The following is a 14,940-nucleotide window of genomic DNA, read 5'->3' on the forward strand; positions in this document are numbered from 1 at the left end:
AACTTCAAAAGTTTGCTTCTCCTATTCTATAAATTAATGTATTGGTTGATTACTTGTATTCATTTGGTTCTTTATACACCGAAAAATAAATAATGATATGTTAATTTCTATAATTGTTATAATATTTTAAACCATTGATTCTTTGTACTATAGTTTTTACTGTGATTGATGATTGATTCAATCAATTAATGCGTTGATTGCTTGACTGTAGTAACTTCATCTTTCAGTTAGTAAAATATGGATGAATGAAATTATGCTCAATCAAATATACAGAAACGTTATCGCTCTATCAGAAATTTTTTTATTTTCACTTTAGTGCCTAGCAGGTAATGTATCGATTATCTAGGTAGTTTACAGATTACTTACGTAATTTTAGGAAGAAAAAATTTTTTTTGACACCTTTACGGATTACCCTAATTAATCTACATATCAGCAAGACAATTTAAAGAATTATTGATTTATACACTTAAGCTGTAACACATCCTTAGTGAAACTGTGTTTCATTTTATTTTATAACTGTCGTTGAAATGCCGACCCAATTATGTGTTTACGACTACTAATGCTCAACTCCGTAGCCTTGTTATTTTGAATCAAACCAGAAGACAAGGAAACTCCTTGATCAGTACCTCCAGAGGTATTATTTGCTGTGGGAACATCGAGGACTTTGTGACTCGGCAGACTTAACGCGCACCAGTCACCATCTATTACACAGGGATTCTTCGGCCGGAGATCGAACCCACAACCTCTTGGGCATGAGCCCAGTGCCCTACCTACCAGGCTATCCCGGCCTGAACTATTATATTATAAATCAATACTAAAAATTTGGATCAAAAATACGTTCATTTTCACAAAACTGTGACTTTTCTTAACGTTGATATTTTGCTCCAATTTCATAACTAGCTTAAATGGGGCTGGCTAAAAATGGACAAACCTTACAGTAGCACCTTACAGTCAAAAGAACTGTTATGTACTCACAAGAACAGTTAAAACAGTTAAGTACTCACAACAGTAATAAGAATAATATCTTATATGCTGTCTTTGAAGCATCTTAGTAAATAAAATGGAAGCAGCTTTTGAAACCTTTAAAAATTATATTTGAAGAGAGTGGTAATAATTCTCCGTCTTAGTTTAAATTGATATTGATTAATTGATTGAGATTTGTTGATTAATAATTCCAATTTAGTGTAAATGATTCCTCTGCATGACTCGTAAATAATCTGCTTAGAAATATTTGTTCTATATAAAAAGATTGTTTAGAAGAGAAATATTTCTCATGACAAAGAGATAGCATTCGATTACTGTGTGAATCGAACATTTGGTTTCCATTAGAGCTGGTCACTAGGCACGGACGGTCACTAAGAATTCTCCGCGTTTTCCATCCTCCCTCAGCGGTTTTGTTTTTGTTCGGAAATGCCTGAGGTTTATCATTTTCTCTCTTTTTTTATCACTTTTTATGAGGAGATTCAATCTTTTTTTTTCTTTTCTTGAAAAGATGATGTAAGAATTGAGTTAGCTTTCCCACTTTTCCGCTACAGTTTGCTAATAATAATAGTGTAGTTTTAAATGGCGTGTTTTTAATTGATTAGGAAGCTCCGCCTCTGGCTCGCTTTGCATGCCCCGTGAATTCTGCTTTACTAATTTTTTTACTTAAAAGTCAATAATTTATTGAAAGATTATTTTGTCCTGATAATTTTGATATACATGTTGAGATATATATCTAACATAAATTTCTCATTCTTATTTTTTTTAAATTTTATTTATTGGTATTTTTTGTTATTGTTACTTTTAAGATCATGTCATGCCTTATAAAACGTTGATGTCGAGAAAGATAATAAACTTTCCCAGAAAAAAAATTAATCAAAAATGGATAAGAAGTCATTATTTAACAAAAAAAACATTAAAAAAGTTTAAAGTTGCAACAAGTTTCGAACAAATTGAAATTTCGAAGGAAAACACCCATGTTAAGTTTATAAACAAAAATGGCACTTTCAAATTCTCAAATTTCAACTTTGTCGTTGAATTTTAGACAGAAGCGTATAAAATCGCATCGTATTTCTTGCTTGAAATTTAACAGTCAATAATTCTTGGAACTGATAATAAAATGTCAATTTTTCATTCCACCGTACGTGCAAATTTTTAAACACATCTTCATAATTTCAAACTTTTAAGTTTTACAGTTTTTGCGCATCAAAACAAAATGTTATGTAAAATTGAACGACCAAATCACAGGAGGTTTTACATTTTTTTATAATAATATGTAGAAAATATACAAATCTAGCATAAAAGGGGAAATTATATCCATTTGTTTTTGTATTATTATACTTGTTTTAAAAATGTTATGTATGGAAAAAAATATTTAGAAAATTGCTATCATCGGGCTACCTTCCTTAAATTTCAGTTATTGACAGTAGGCGCTACTAATTAAATGTTTATAATGAACAGTTTTAGGCCTATCGATACTGAGCGATACTGAAGCGAGCTATACTGAGTAGGGAGTGGAACGACCTTTTGTTTATATATATGAATAAATGCATATTTTAAACTAATTTTATTTTAATTAATTTCTTCAAGTTGTATTTTTTTGTATTATATTCTTCAAAATAAAATAAAATATAAATCACATTATCAACGAAATTTTCATTATTTATTCACTTTTACCATCATAATTACCATCACAACGCCAGGTGGCTGAGCGGTAGCGCATCGCGCTGTCGTGCCACAGGTCCCTGTTTCGATCCTCGGGCCGGGCAAGGTTGACTCAGCCTTTCATCCCTTCAGTGGGTCGATAAATGAGTACCAAGCATGCTTGGAAACTAAGCACTGGGGGTTCCGCGTTCGGCTGACCACCTGATCGGAACATCTGCTCCTGCACCCCAGAGCACAAGGTCAAAAAAACTGAGATGGGCACAGTAGGCCTTGGCTCTCTATGAGCTCTAGCGCCACTGAGCTTAGTTTAGTTTAAATACATATTTTAAACTAATTTTATTTTATAATTATTTCTTCAAGTTGTATTTTTTTTATATTATATTCTTTAAAATAAAATAAAATCACATTATTAACGAAATTTTAATTACTTATTCACTTTTACTTTCATAGTTTTAAGTAAAAATTTTCTATTTTTGCAATGCATTTGAAGTCTTCCGAGGCGGATTCTCCAAGAAAACATATCGTTCGCTAAACGATTTGAAATGAACTGTCATTTCTAGGGTTTGACAACGGACAACGAGCAGATGCTGGAACCCCCTTTTATTTATGAAGAATATTTTCTTAAAAATAAATGAATGCGAAAATTTTATGACTCATAACAATAATGCAATTTTATAACAAGATACTGTTAAAAGGAAAGTTTCATTAATATTATATTTTAACCATACGTGAATTCGAATTTCGTACAATTTATTTCGCAACATCTGATCCTACGTAGGAAGAATAAAATGTCCAGACGTCTGGGTCACTCGGAAATACGTAGGTTCCGGCAAAAGAAAATATTTTGTATTCTCTTTTTCAGTTTCACTTTCAGAAAAATCAAAAGTATTTCGAACATAAATTAGTTTATTACGAATGAACAAGGAATTAGCTTCATAGAATATCTGCTAATGTTGCCGCCACTATGCACATTACCAAGCTAATCTGCAGATCCCGTTAAAGTGCACGCATCGTTAAAGATCTCCCATTCTATATGCTAATTTTTTTATTGTTTGATTGTATTTGTTGACTGGATTCCTTAAATCAGTGGTTCCAAATTTGTTTTTTGGGTCCGGAACCTTAAATAATAAAGCATCTTTTAGCGGAATCCCGACTTAATGAATAAATTTAATTCGTAACTTCTAATATACTAACTAAAATAATCTACGGATTAATTTACAAGATTCCCCCCCCCTTTTTTTAAAAACGAAAACAGTCTTTAAATTATGTTAGGCGGATCTGCAATGGTTTCTAGTTTAGTCTTTGTCGTATGCTTAAGTTGAAATTGAATAAAATAAACTGAATTATGGATTTTGAAAAAGAACTGTTATAAACTCAGAAAATACTTTTCTTATTCTTGAATTTGGTTATTTAACACTAGATTGTCTAAGCAAGTAATTCTGACTGCTTTTAATTTCAATTAGAAAAACAATAATGTATATAATGACACAATTTCTTAGAATTTTGAACAACATGCAATTTTTTTATTGTTAATATTTACCGAAAACTTGTTATATAACTGTAAATAATATAAGAAATATTAAAAATTAATTTTAAACAAAATTTACACATTATTTATTCTTTTACAATCCTGTCATTTTGACTGCCTTTGGGCAATATTGGTATACAATAAATTTCAGTCTTTCTAGTGTTAATTTTGTATTGTAAAGTTTGATGATAAATACTGACTCAGTAATTCGTAAACATATATTCTTTTCGCAATTTCTTTCGTTTTCTTATTTTCTAATAACAATATGTTATTATTGGAAATTAGATATATTTCCTCAAATTTTGTTATTTCATTTTTCATTGATATTTTACTTAGATAATTTTAGACCAAAGTATTAAATAAATAATAGATTATTGGTTTCAAAAATCAAAATTGACTAAAAAGCAATCCTAACTCACGGAACCCTAATGCTTCGCGGAGACCATTTAGGAACTGCTGCTTTAGATATTAAAAATTAAATAACTGGCATTATATTAATTTATTTAATTTTTGTAGCATTTTAAACCGTTTGATTCCTTGTACTACAGTTTTTAAAGTGGTTGATGATTGATTCTATCAATTAATGAGTTGATCATTGTTTGATTGTAGCAGCTAGTAGTTTTTAGGTATCGAAAATAAATTAATTGCGTTAGTTTAATTTAAGAAAAAAAGAAAAGACGCTATTGCTTCAACAAAGTTATTTTTCACCTTAACGAGTGTCTAGAAGGTAATGTTAAGATTATTTAGGTGGTTCGTATATTACCTAGGTAGTTTGAGAAATGAAACAAATTTTATGCACTTTAACGGATTATCCTATGTAGTTAATCATCACAATATCAAGCTAATCTATAAAATAACTGATTTCTACACTTTAGTGGTGATATATACAATATGTATGAAATATTTTCTTTATTAGAAATTAAGTATTTTTATGCATAAAAAACTGTATTAAAAATACAGGGAGTCCCAGGGATATTGGGCATCGTTTTTGAGTTAACTAATTTTTTTTGTCCGAAAGCTTTAAAAATAAATTTTAATAGCATTTAAATATTTGAGTGTTTTGCTGCCAGAATTAAAAGTAAACTAAAGCAGCATATTGAATATTTTTCAAATGAATAAATTTAAAATGTCTACGCTTTATTAAAATGATCCAATTCTTATTTGTTTCTTTATTTTTTACTATTTTAAATATTTCACGCATTATAGTAAAATTTTGCGACAGTGCGAAATAAATTTGTTACATTTAATATTCGGAATTTGAATAAGAATTCTCAAAGAAATGTTTTTTAATTTTTGGAAGAAATCAGAACTCATCTATTTTGTTATTAGATGAAATAAAGCTCCCATTTACTAAGTATTGACATGCCTTAATTTTAAAGTATTTACAAAACTTATATTATTTTAATTATAACTAACTATATTTAACCCTCTGAACCTCATAAAAAACCGACTGCAAAAAATTTCAAGGAGTTTAGAAAAATAAATTTGTTGCATAGTATGAAAGACGAAATGAGAAAGTTTTAACTTAAAGATAAGGTATTATTTTCCCTGAGTGGTATAAAAACAAATGCATAATTTCAGGAAGAAAAAAAAAATAATTGAAAGAAAAAATAGTAAATATTTAAGTTATCTTTAAAAACAAAAATATATTAATAAATAAAAAGTCGCTTTTAAAAATTGAAAATCAGTATTTCTACGTTGAAAGTTGTGGTCACAAGAGAGTTGCGGACACCAAGATGGCGGCATACCACTGTTTTATCTAAGGATCCAGGGCTTTAGTTTCGTGCACTATAATATCCAGTAGTTTTGCAAAACATTACTGAAGAATATAACATTCTCAGCGATATTGTCATTCTTGGTATTTTACGTCATCTACCAGCGTAAATATTATGTATTTAGTTACGAGGGGTTTTTGGAATGAACTCTCTAAATTTTTTTCTGTTGTTGAATTTCTGCTAAGTATACATATTAAGTGTCATAAATTAATATTAAGGAGAAAAACGAAAACGCTATAGAAATACGAAGAATCACCATTAAGGAAGAACATCAAAGTAAATTTGATTGCTTGATGAAATTTAGACGTGCTTCCAATAAACCCACTTCCATTGCCTTCTATTTCATCCAACAATCGAACAGGATTTGATGCTTTTCCCTCCAAACTTAGTATTTATTCGTCAGATTTGTTTTTGTTTTTTTACTCTTGTAAAAATTAATTTGTAATTCCACATTTCTAAACTTTTTTAACTTCATATTTGATAAATTCTGTAAAATTATGCATGAAGGGTAGTTATTATGAAATAATTGAACAAAATCTTTCTTTTTCAACTGAATAAAAAAGAATGAATTAAGTTTATTATTTTATTAGTGAAAAGTGCAATATTTTTATGTGAAGTAATCTGGCAGAACATTGTGATGGCCAATGTTAAAAGAGTAGTAAAATTATATTTCCTTTATTCAATGAACAACAATTTTTTGTTTTGTAAAATAAAAAGGCAACTAAATACTTCATGTCAACTTCATCCGGTATCGTTAAAAATTTATTCAAAGCATTTATTTTAAAAGAAGAGAAAAAAAGCGCAACAGCTTGTTTATTGAAATAAAAAGTCGTCAAAAAAGCTAATGTTGCCATAAAAAATAAATAAATAAATAAAAAGAAACCGATAATTCCCTGTCACTCGTTAAACGCAAGAAAATAATCAATATGGTGTCTTAACATCAAAACCAGAGTAGAGTCTGTGGAAATATCAGCCAGCGGAACACCACGGATATACCTTTAATTAATCCTTTGGGGATTGTTGCACAACCTGTTCACATTCCCACGACCGTCCTCTCGAACAGAAGGCTCTTCTCCCACAATCAAAAACGCTTTTATTGAGTTTAATCTCACAGGCAGCTCCCAAACACCTCACCTCCACTCTTTTCCTTAATCGTTCTTTTTCCCTTTTCACGTAACATCTTCATAATTTTCTCTTCCATTCTTTTGTTCCATGCTCGATTAGTGATGGTAGACAGGTTGGTTAAAAGCGGTTTCGTTCTGACAATCAATCTGTAGAATGCTTACTTTTTTTAGTACATCCCTTTATGTTAGGTTTAGTATGAGTGGAATGAATTTATTTATCGTTTGATGTAAAGAAATTCATGAAATATTAGAAAAGTATGTTCGTAAGGAAATAATATTATGCGCAGGGTGTTCCTTAGCGTGTTTTTAAAATCCTCATCAATAGTGTTGATATGTTTTTTTCTTTTTTAACCCTTTGACGTAGAATGCGTAACATATTTTTTCATACGTTTCCTATTATTTCGTATTAATTTAGTACAAATTGTGTGACAAGTAATTTATGGTTTTAAAAAATGACATGAGACATATTTTCAGCTTTAAAGAAAACTCTTTCAAACACGGCTTTCTGAAAATAATTTTTCAAATTTTTCTCATATTTTCAATTACTTATATGTGAAATAAACACTTATTAAACAAAATTAAAAAAGATTTTCGGGCTTATCAAATTTTTTAAGGTTATTCTTAAATATTAAGCAATGAATTCCTCTAGATACTTCAATAAGAGGGTTTCCACTAAATAAATAAATAAATATACTTAGAGGAAAAACTTGTTAAATAAAATTAGAATAATGCCATGATTTTTAAATTTAGGAGATTGTTACGATTGTTTGTAAGCATAAAATAATTTATTCTGTGAGAGTTTTAAACTAAGAACGTTTTCATTAAAAAGGAATTAGAAGAAAAGCATAGTTAAATAAAATTGGGAGAACATTCAGATTTTTGGGATTAAAAGAATGTTTAAAACAAATTTTTCTTCGAGATTCTTCGGTAATAGGTTTTTTTTTAAGAAAATGAGCTCAGAATAGAAGCATCTTAAGTAAAATTCGAAAACTCTGATTTCTGTGTGTAAAAGAATGTTGTAGTCATCTGCAATTATAAAAAAGTTTATTTTTCAATGGGAGGGTTTTCATGAAAAATGAGCTCAGGAAAAAATATGTTAAGTAACACTCAGATTTCTGTGTTTAAAAGCATGCCACGATTGCAAGGATAAAACAATTTACTGTTCAAGATTGTTCAATTAAAGAGTTTTCACAAAAATGAGCTTTGAGGAAAAAGACGTTAAAAAAATTTAGGAGAACATTCAGTTTTTTGAGTTTAAAAGCATATTATGACTGTTTGTAACTATAAAAAATTTATTTTTCGAAATTCTTCAACAAAAGGGTTTTTATGAGAATGAACACAGAGACAAAACATGTCAAGTAAATTTCAGGGAATATTCATATTTTGTTTATAAAAAGCATGTTATGAACTTTTGTACGCGTAAAACAAATTATTCTTTGATATTCTACAATAAGGAGGTTTTCGCGAAAAAAGTACTAAGACAAAAAAACTTATTAAAAAGCACTAAAACTCATACATTCCCGTGCTTAAAAGCATGCTACGGTCATTTGCGAAAATGATATGAATGAAATAAATGAATTTCAAGCAGATTATTCGCTGTTCTATTAATTCTAAAGCTGATTTTTCAAAACAACTTAAATGTCACTTTAAAATTTTTTTTGCTCCACTTGTGTTGAAAGAGATAATAAACTGTTGAAAATTTAAAATAAAATAGCAAAATTTATTACTGTACATATCATGATAATTTTTTTTCTTGCAATTTGCTTCTCCGTATTCATCTTCATCACTCTCTAAAATCTTAATTAACTTTTCAAAATTTATGTATGCTTTCATAACTTAACACGAAATAAATATTTTCTTTCATTTTTGATACTAAGCCAGAAACAAAATGATCGATATCTTCCGTGAAATCAAATTCTCAGAAGAATAAGAAAAAAAAATAAACTGTTAGTATGGGTTTAAACATCGGAGAAACACAACACTGCCATCTTTGTTTGAACCGAAAACTTAAACTTCTCACGATAAAGCCTTTCTCAACATGCAATCAAGTCATCTCCTTCCGAACCGTAAACTCCTTCATTATTTTTCTATTCTTTCTTTCTAAATAACTCCACTAACCTATCCATAAAAGTTCGAGAATCCGCCTTCTTGTGTATTTATCAAATATCTTACAAACCGAGGTAAAATTTAAAGGCCGTCTGTAAAAAGAAAAGAACTGAAATGAAGGAGGTAACGTGAAACCGCGCCACCTGGGCTGTTCGCGTGGAACCTTAGAAGCTTGCGTGCTGTCAAGTAAAACAAGAGTTCTCTCTACTTCGGAAAAGAATTCATTCCCGATTTTTCTTTTCTTTCTGTTTCCTTCTGAAATTTTCTGTTTCACCTGCGTATTAAATGATGTTCTAACAGACTTTCGTGCCTGTAAGAGTTACAATATTTATTTTCATTTTAAATTTTTTTTAAAAAAGTTTTTCGTTTTGATATTTCTTTTACAGTTGTTTAAGAAATTTGTTCCCAGGTTTTTTTTTATTTGGCTCATTTTCTGAGAACTGATGTGATTTAAAACATAATTTGAGAAATATTAGAGTTATTTCTTTTTCCGATTTACTCAATCACATAAGGTTTGAAAAAACGCATTATCAATTTTTATTTAGGAATATTTTACTTTACATCTAATCATTTCGAAAGCTTATCATTAGACTAGAACGAAATTTTCAGGTTTTTTTTCTGTAATGTTAAGATACAGACATGTATGTGGATGCAGTCTAACGAGAATATTTTATTACTTTTCTATATATATATATATATATATATATATATATATATATATATATATATATATATATATATATATATATATATATATATATATATATATATATATAACTCCACTATATATATATATATATATATATATATATATATATATATATATATATATATATATATATATATATATATATATATATATATATATATATATATATATATATATATATATATATATATATATATATATATATATATATATATATATATATATATATATATATATAAAAGGTGTTTAAAAGCCGATCAAATTTTGAGCTTCTAACTTTCAATGCTCAACTTCGTAGCCTTGTAATTTTGAACCCAGTTTGGAAGACAAGGGGACTCTTGGATCATGCATTGGGACTAACTAGCACTCGTGTAGAATTTTTTGATAATACTAACCAGCATTTGGGGGGGGGGAGTGTTAGAGAATGCGTTACTACATGGAGAGGAAAATAACGAAAACCTCCCACCCCGTGAATAGTCCAACATAACTAAGGTTCTTATATATATTAAAAAAAACGATGATTGCACCGCTTTGTGATATTTTCCTTTCAAAATATAACGAATATATTATCTCTGTCGGATATTTTCGTTGCAAACTTGAATATGTATGTACATGCTCTTTTGCGCCATAAACGCTATGTCTCTTTAATCTAGAACATTACCTATGAGTAAAAAGTTAAATATTTTACCATTTTCTTATTTCTTCTTTCTTCCATGTAAAAGATCCTTGATCTCCCTATAAAGGAGGGAGATAATTTCACGGGAAAAATTTACCGGTATATTTAATATTTAATTATTGATAAACTAACATGAAACTTTTTTTTCTCATTATTACCCAATTGGGAAAATGAGCGCTGTTCTAGGCTTTTCATTTTTTAACTAAATCATATTCACTAGGTACACTTTTTGACTAAATCATTCATCGTCTATATCAATTTCTGCACCAAAATCCCAAATAAAGAATTGTAAGAGTCATAAAAAATCAAGCTAACATAAGCATTAATAAAAAAGCAACGCAACAAGATCAAATTAAAAAAAGCAGACGATAATTTTGGAACCTTGATTGTTTTCCACACTGAGATCTGTTTTATTCTCACCAGCGTGCATTTTTAATGATTTTGCATAATGAAATACTTCTATGTGCTTTTTATAATTAAATTATTCAAAACTACTGTCTTGATGACGATTTTAATGTAAATATGAATACTGATGACGAAAATAATTTCATGACGTTTTAATAAACGTATATTGGCTGGAACTGAAAACCAATGAAATCGATTATATGACAAGAGATATTTCTTTTTCTTTTAAGTAAATAAATAACTGCTATCTGGTAAGATTTCATAAAATTATATTTTAGTCTATTTTATGATATTTAATATCAATGTGAAAAATTCAAAAGTTGAGACTCAGGTTTTATCATATATATCAGGGAGATAGGCGGAATTACAGACTCATGGAACGATTCTTAGAAATAGAATTTAATGATTGTTAGAAATACGATTAAATTATCATTAAACATAATATAACTCAGTAACGATTTCTGTGCTATTGCCTAACGTTTGTCAATTTTAACTGGGGAATCTATAAAAATCAGGAGAGTTCTATTATTGCTTTTTTTTTACCCTTTTTTTATGCAAACTCGCTGATCAGTATTTTGAATGTTTTGATATATTCATATTTTAAATAGAATATGCAATTTTAAATAGAATATACAACGATACGATTGAATATACAATGCTAACTTAGTTTAAAAGCATAGATATTAGCGCTATGATATTCATTTCAGAATAATTTATGTACAGTCCGCAAAAAAAAAACGAATCACCCTGAATAACTTTCGTTCTAATGATCGGATTTTCACGAACTAAGTGTCAATCTTAATGGTTCTTGGGGGTGACCTCAATTATGCTAATTAATTAGTGCTAACTATTAATTAAGTTACGAAATCAGACACAAAAACGTACTTTCTCTGAATAAACATATATTTTTTTTTACATATTTGGAATCTAGACACTTGAATTAGGGGAGGTAGACAAAATTTCAAAAAAATTGGGTGGTAAATTGGGTAGCAATAAAGGTTTATATATTTGGCGATAGTCCAGAAAACCGCCAAAAAAAGTCGCCTGCGCAAATGAATATTTTAAGATAACCCATTGACTAATTCAAAAGAGGAATGCTTAATTTTACTAGGTTGCTAGGCAACCAATTTCTGACTGTAAAAAAATTGAAATAATGTTTTGTGATTGCTCAGAGAGGTTTAATTCATTGTTAATAGAAAATCTCTCGAAGTTTCTAGGCAATGGACAATTTTTAAGCTGATTTCTGTCTAAAAAGCAAAAAAAAATTATTTTAATGTCCTTTGAAAAGAAAATTTGAATCGATTTATAAATTATTTATGATTTTCTAAGTTGTTAGAATTTAAATACATGAACTTTTTATCTGATATTGTTTAGATTATGCTGTTTTTGCTAAATTTATTCGAGTATTTCACACTAAAATCAAATTGACATAACTTATTACAGCTATATACAAAATTTTAGGGATAATCATTTTTACTGCTTTAACCCCTTGGGGACAGTGATTCATGAAAGCATTCGTACAAAATCAGAATCAGGATGTAAATAAATAAAAAACGGTAGCTTAAATGCAGGCTAATTTCACGGACTTACTCTGCCTTGAATTTAATTATTGTTAGTTTAATCATATATATAATCAATGCTAGTTCAAAGTATAACTAAATCATTTTATTTTGAACTAAGTAATGGTGAATTAAATAAATCAAACAATTATAACCCCGCCCACAAATAAACTGCTAAAGAATTACTTTGTTTACCAGTTTTATCTTTTTACCCTGGTAGATACTGTTTTATGCTGTCACGTATTTGTGACAGTCAGCGCGAAAGGGTTAATCGAGTCTTCTAGGCAAGAAAGTTTGAAGATGAAAAAAAGTGCTTGAAAAATAAAATGTAGATTGTATAGTAATTCTAATGCACATTCACAAGGTTTTCTGTAATTTACGATATTTCTTTTTTCTATAACTCAAGGAATTGCTGAATGTTTAGTGGAATTTTAAAGACATTGAAATATGTTATGTTTATGAATAAGATATTGAAATAATATGTTGCATATTGTATGATTCGTTGTTTATAAAATCGCTTCATTCTGCTAGATATTTAGGTTACATGGTTTTCTTTGGATAAAGATGATTAGCAAATTGCATCCTCGTGTTTCGATGCATTCTGAAACTTACGTTCGCAAATTCACCATACAATGTCGCACAGCATATTCTTCAATTAAGATAAGCTACATTTACCACCAAATACTGCTACTATGATTATTTATGTTTTCTTATATATATCTGATACTCTCCTTTTAAACAGAGCTAGTAAGATCCTTAAGATACTGAAAAACTTAAAAAATAAAATATTTAATTTCATTAACTCAAAATTTTAATTTTTAAGTTTAATATAACTTTTACAATATTGATGCTCTTACGTTTTTAAAGACCACATGAATCCTGTTAAATATTAAAATGCATATGTTTACTTTAACGAGTGTAAAATCCTTATCAAAATAATGATCAAGACCCAAATGTAAAACCGTATAATTGACGATACAAACTCAACTGACTTCGAAACGTATGAAGAGGGAAATAAAAGTCGACATGCTTTGAGCTTTCAAATATAATCGCCCATTCTCAAGACTTGTCAGGCTTGAATAAGTTGTGACTTTCATTATTGGTCGCTCAAAACATGTCTACTTTTATTATCATCCATTATTTTTTTAAATCAATGAAATTTTTATACTTTCGATTCAGTTTCTTGGGATTATCCATTTAGTTACACAACATATTAAATTATTTCACTCGATGTTAAAATAAGTTTTGAAAAGGTATTTTTTATATATATCGATGCCAAAGTTTATTCTACATATATTTTAGGGTATACTTTCGGAGTATTTTGATCGAGTTTATTTTTACACCCTTATTTGCTTAAATTATTAAATAATTTGCTTAAAGTAAATTATTCAAGCTACATGATTTAATGCATTTATATTATAATAGTAAACGGGGCTTCCATCGCATATTCTTAACCTTAATACCGCTATCATTAAATAAATGGAATAAGCTTAGATAAATAATAAAAGCTAATTTTTTCCTCGTTTTAATTTCAAAGGAATAATATGTTTCGATCAAACAGATTTCATTCTGGAAATAGCGAAATTATTGAGCAGGTCCCTTGGAGCAATATCACTCTTATCCTCTTTTGACGAAATATGGGAAAAATTAGTTTTCACAGTTTCTGTAAAAAGTATGTTCGCCTTCTTGCCACGTTTTTTTATTTATTTTTATTAAAATGAGTTCGGAAATTGCGTATTTCTTATAGCATTTTTTTAAAATCAGATGACTCTAAAATTGGCACGGCTTCGGAATCTTCTTACAAATTTCAATTTTTAGTATTTCCTGCTTAACGAAATTAGGCATTTTCCTGATAACAAATTATACTACAATAATATCTTGGGAATCGTTCTAAGGTAAAAAATTAAACAAAATAGTTTAGTATATTATCAGGAAAAAAATCTACTTGGTATCATAAAGAAAGAGTAAAATATATAATGAAATAATAAGCGAATCACTCGTGGTCAGATAATTAAAAATTTAATTTCACAACTAAGATGTTAGAACGACATTTAAGATACTGAGATATTTTAAGACACTTAAAAATTTTGGCTACGAATTCGACAGCTTTTTATGTTCGGTATCTTTGTAGTGACTTAAAATACATCAACGCTATTTTAGATAATCTATGTTGAAGTCACGAGAAACAAAAGAAAGACAATCAATAATTTATACTCTTTTTTCAAAAAAAAATAGTATGCTTAGTAAATAATCAGCTGTTTTGCACTAAATAATTTTAAGCAGCGGAATGTTTTTAATTTTTTTACAAGATTTTATTCTTAGCTAGCAGACAATAATTCTTTTCAAGAAAACTTGACTATAATTTAGAAAGGAACTTTACTTTAAAGAAAACCTAAATTAAAGAACTGAAAA

This window comes from Parasteatoda tepidariorum, chromosome 10 (genome assembly GCF_982258835.1).
Source record: "Parasteatoda tepidariorum strain Cologne lab strain chromosome 10, Ptep-v5.0, whole genome shotgun sequence".
Classification (NCBI taxonomy): domain Eukaryota; kingdom Metazoa; phylum Arthropoda; class Arachnida; order Araneae; family Theridiidae; genus Parasteatoda; species Parasteatoda tepidariorum.